General features: G+C 45.4%; 1 protein-coding gene across 2 annotated transcripts in view; it reads left to right on the top strand.

Moving 5' to 3' along the window:
• Positions 1-5,233, top strand: part of Pomk (protein O-mannose kinase) — an 11,867-nt gene that overhangs the window by 3,417 nt on the left and 3,217 nt on the right. The gene's annotated exons all lie outside the window — the stretch shown is intronic.

Raw genomic sequence — 5,233 nt, 5'->3', positions numbered from 1 at the left:
AAAAAAAAAAAAAAAAAAAAAAATTACCCAGCCTGGGCTCAAACTTTCAGGCCCCTTGCCTCATCCTCCCAGAGTGCTGGGATTACAGGTGTGCCTGCCACACCCTGTTCTTGTTTTTTGTTTGGGTGAAACTTGCCCTTGGGCAAAATATTTGAAGCACTTGAGTATCCTGTGTTGCTGGAGAGCCTTGTCTCCTGTCAACACCCCAGTGTTTGTGCAGTGTCTGGCACAGGGAAGTCTCATTGTCCCGAATATGGTCACTCGCTGAACAGCTGCCCAGCACACACCCTGAATCATACACCCTGAATGCACATCCATATACCCTAGATCCAGCCGCCTCCAAAATGCTGCACCTATGATCTAGACACAAGCCATAACAAAAACCGAAGTTCTGACATCCGACTTTGACCTCCACTTTCTCTCCTAGTCCTCTCACAGTTTGTCCATCTTACTGAGCCCTCCAGTCTAGTGCACCCATTGCTATTTTACTTCATCACACCCTCTCCTATCTCTACTTCCCAAGCCCCTAGGGGAGATCCCATGGGCTTTGTCATCGCTCTTTTGCAGGCACTTGGAGAAACCCCATTTCCTCCCTCACTCTTGTGCCTGGCTATGGTTGCCCAGATGTGTTGGATGCCAACTGTGCACCTGCATTTGAGCAGCTGCACTGGAGTAAGAGGGAAAACCCCAGTCCTGGGGGTGATGGAGGAGGGTTGGCGATACTCAGCAGTCCTTACTAATGTAGTTCCCACTCCGAGACAAGTGCTGCTTCAGATACTCCTGCACTTTGTCTTAGCTAATGATCTTGTTTCATGAGTTACGAAAACAAGCCATGAGATGCAGTGCCCTCATCCTGGTCCCACTAGAGCTATAAATCTGCCAGCTCAGGTATCTATCCTGACTCCATATAATTTCTCTTATGAAAGTGGTTCCTGTCACCTGCAGCATCAGTCCCCCTCCCTGCCACTGTCCTTAAAGACAGCTTCCTAGTGTTCCCAGGGGAAGTGTCCAGGCCTCTATATGCTGCTCTGCCTTGTTCTCTTTGCTGTGGAGGAGCTACAAGGAGGGCATTTCTGCCTCTCTGCTTTCATCCCAGGACCCATCACCTGCAGTTATGCTGGTTCTGGCCATTCTTTAGTTTTTCAGTCCACACTGGCCTTGAACTTGATATGTAGCCCAGTCTGGCCCTGAAATCATTATTATTTTGGTACCAGGGATCAAACTCAGGACCTTGAGCTTGCAAGGCAGGTGCAGGGCCACTGAGCTAAATCCCTGGTCCTGACCCTGAATTGTTTTTTTTTTTTTTTTTTTTTTTTTTTTTTGAGACAGGGTCTCACTATGTAGTTGAGACTGACCTGGAACTCATTATGTAGCCCAGGCTGGTCTCAAACTCACAGTGATCCTCCTGCCTCAGTCTCCCCCCGAGTGCTGGGATTACAGGTGTTCACCACCACGCCTGGCTTCTGATCCTGAATTCTTGATCCTCCTCTTTCAGCTTCTCATTGCTGGGACAACAGGCCTGGAGCTCTCTGGTTTTTCTGTTGATGGTGGTGTCCCTTGGTCAAAGTAAGCCCTTTCTTACCTCTGCCACTGCAGGGCCTTTCTCTGCCTGCAGTTCACTCTTAAGAGGATGATTGTCCTTGGTGTACCAGTCTAAACCCCAGTTCTTACTGCTTTGTTTTTGTTTCTCCTATGAGGGTGTAGAAAGTATGACCTCAGCATCCAGCCTAAGACCTGATTGTACCCAGGACATATTTTAGGGCCAGAACACTAAAGCTCTTCAGTTGAACCTTGACATATAAAGTATCAGTGAATCTCAGTTGGATTCATCAGTATACAGACATTACTCTCCTGTCTTATATAACATGTGTCTATGGTTGGTGTCTGGAATGCACAAGGGCATTGTGTCCTTTGTCTATAACATTGTGTGCCTTTGTTCCAAACCTGCATTGATTGGTTTGTGAAAGGCAGATTGATTCATGGCCTTTTCTTTCTCCTTAAAAAAAAATTTTTTTTTTTTTTCTTGGGTATTGGGAATTGAACTCAGATCCTTGAGCTTGCAAGGCAAGTGGTGGAACCACTGAGCTAAATCCCTGGCCCTGCTTTTAAAAAATTAAAACAGTATATTCAAGCCTGGTCTGGTGGCACATGTCTGCTATCCCACCATTCTGGGAGGCTGAAGCAGGAGGATCACAAGTTTGAACCCAGCCTGAACCTTAGTGACTCAGTGAGACCTGGTCTCAAAATAATTTTTTGTGGGGAGGTAACCAGGGATCGAACTCAGGACCTTGTGCTTGGGAGGCAGGCGGTGGCACCACTGAGCTAAATCCCTGGTCCAAAAATATTTTGATAAAGGCCTGGGGATGTCACTCAGAGAAAAGGGCTTATGTTCAAACCACAATGCCAAAACCAAGTCAAATAAAAAAACACAATACGGTCTATTCAAATATTAATGAGAAGCAAAGTACAAAATTAAAGTTCCCTTCTCCTTACTCTTGCTTTTTCTGTCCTTAGTCTTATTACCTAAGGATAACAACTGAAGATCATTCACCCTTTTAAGAGTACCGGGGATTGAACTCATGACCTTGCGCTTGCAAAAGCAGGCAGTGGAACCACTAAGCTAAATCCTTGGCCCCCCCCTTTCAAATGTTGAAATTTAAGTTTATATTAAAAGGACTAGAATTGTTTTTTTTTGTTTTGTTTTTTTTTTTTGAGACAGTCTTGCTATATAGTTTAAGCTGGCCTTGAATTCACTACATAGCCCAGGCTGGCCTGGAACCACAATCCCGCCTCAGCCTCCCGAGTGCTAGGATTACAGGCATGCACCACCACATCCAGATAAAAAGCTTATTCTTGCAGTCATTTCCAGGACAGTAATGTGCCCACCATAGGGAGGCTGCCCAGTTTCTGAAACAGTAGATTTAGGGCAACAGTGCTAGTGAGAAGAAAAAAAATTACAGTGGAATCAAGTCTTCAGGAGGGCAGAGATTTGACCCTGTTGGTGAGGACAACCAGAGCATGATCCTGATTAAAATGAGCAGAAGGCAGTGTGGCCCTATTGGCATGGGCCATGTTCTCAAGTATTCGATATGTCCAGCCCAGATGGTGACAGCAAGGGATCTCAAATCACTGTTGAGAATGAGAATTTTGTAGTATATTAAAAATTCATAAAATATGGTTTGGGTCCTGTAGGAAGAATCTTTCTTTTCCCTCCTTCCTTCCCTTCCTCCCTTTCTTTTTCTCCCTCGCTGTCCCTCCCCTGCCCTCCCTTCCTAGTTTCCTTCTTGTTTTTGGTTTTTTGAGACAGGGTCTTGCTATGCAATTCAGGCTGGCCTTCAAACTCACTGTGTAGCCCAGGTGGGCCTTGAACTCGAAGAGATCCTCCTGCTTCAGCCTCCCTAGCACTAGGATTATGGGTGTGCACCACCATACTCTGTTTAGAAGGGTCTTGTATGATGTTTACAAGCTGAGTATGATGGTGCAGGCCTGTGATCACAGCACTCTGGGAGGCTGTGGCAAGAGAATCACAAATTTGAGCTGCACCTGGGCAATAGAGTGATTTAGCAAGTCTCTGTCTTAAAATAAAAAGAGCTGCGGCTATCACTCGGTGCAGAGGCCCTGGGTTCAATCCTAGTACAAAAAAAATACTGTAAAAATCCTGTAAAAAAAGTTACTTTTTAAAAATTATTTTTTTATTTTTAGGTTTTTTGAGACAGAGCCTCACTATATAGTCCAGGCTGGCCTCGAACTCTCAGCAGTCCTCCTGCCTCAGCCTACTGAGTGCTGGGATTGCAGCTCTGTGCTACCATGCCGGGCCCAAAAAACCTGTTTTTAATGTTTAGCCCCTAGAAAGCTTTTGCACGAGTTACTGCCTATATTTAACAGAATGAAAGAGCAGGGTCTGCTCTTCAGTCTCCTTCACTGCCAGCCATCGCATTCTGTCCAGCCTTAGACCTGTTCTTGCTCCCTGGGTGACCTCAGCCAGCCCCTAGCTTTGTCTGTAGCAGAGACCTCTTCCCTGAGCTCCCTGGACTCTTTCCCTCTCAAACCCAATGCCATCTAGGGCTTCCTCTGGAACTTGCTCCTCTGCTTTTCTCCCACCTGTCAGCAGCAACTCTGTCAGTCCCGCTCCTTAGGTCACCAGCCTTGGAGGCACTTCGACTTGCTCTTGTCCTCTTGTCTTGGTGCAACCCACCAGCAAGTTTCCTTCCAGTGCGCTGAGAACCAATCTTTAATTTACCCAGGCCTCTGGCTTCTCCCAGTGGCCAGTCCCACCACACTGTCCGGCCCGAAGCTCCAGAGTGGTCTCTTCTCCTCCCACGCCTGCTTCCACCCCTTGCAATTTGCTTATGCAGCCACTACAGTGTTATTAACTTAGAAGTCAAACAATGTTTTTCCTCGGTTCAGAATCCTCCAGGGGCTTTATCTCGCACCCTGAGTAAAAGCTAGAGTCCTTTCAACAGCAAGGCCCTCCGCAGCCTGTCCCTCTGCTGGCCTCTCCCACAACCCTCCTCATGGCTGCCCACTCCACCCTGGCCCCTGCGAGTGCGCGTCCCTGGGGTGCTAGCCCTTGCTGCTTTCTTCCCTACACAGCAAAGGGCTCACTCCTTACCTCCTTCAGGTTCTTGCTCAGACATCACCCAGCTGTACTTGAAGCTGCAAACCCTGTTTTACCCTAAAGCACATTTCGCCTTCCAACATACCTTTTCTGTTTATTTTCTTTATTGCCTGACTCCTGCAGCAGAATGTGAACTTCATCTAGGCAGGGATTTTTGTTATTGTCCTTCTTTTTCTTTCTTCTTTCCTCCCTTTTTCCTTCCTGTTCCCTTTTTCCCTCTTTTTCCTCCTTCCTTTTTCTTTTCCTTCCCTCCCTTCTCTTACTTTTTTATTTCTTTTGCAGTTCTGGGAATCAAATCAGGGTCTCACGCATGGCAGGCAAGTACTCTACCACTGAGCTATATTCTTAGACTTTATATAATAATTTTTGAATTTTTAAAATAATTAAATTATAAAAATACTTTGTTTATTTTGAGTTGGAAAATAATACCAAAAACTATAAAGGAGAAAATCTGGATTCTCACCATAGAAAGGCAACTAAAACATTAGCATATTTCCCTTTCATTTTTATGTAATTTAATTTCATCATTTCATGCAGTTAGAGCAATATTATATAAATTCTTGGTCATTTGTAACATTACTTTGTATCTTATATGACTCCATATATATACCTATA

Source organism: Fukomys damarensis, unplaced genomic scaffold (assembly GCF_012274545.1).
Source record: "Fukomys damarensis isolate Sample0158 unplaced genomic scaffold, DMR_v1.0_HiC HiC_scaffold_18, whole genome shotgun sequence".
Classification (NCBI taxonomy): Eukaryota; Metazoa; Chordata; class Mammalia; order Rodentia; family Bathyergidae; genus Fukomys; species Fukomys damarensis.
The sequence above is the reverse complement of the archived record's forward strand: the minus strand, read 5'-3'. Positions and strand labels throughout refer to the sequence as shown.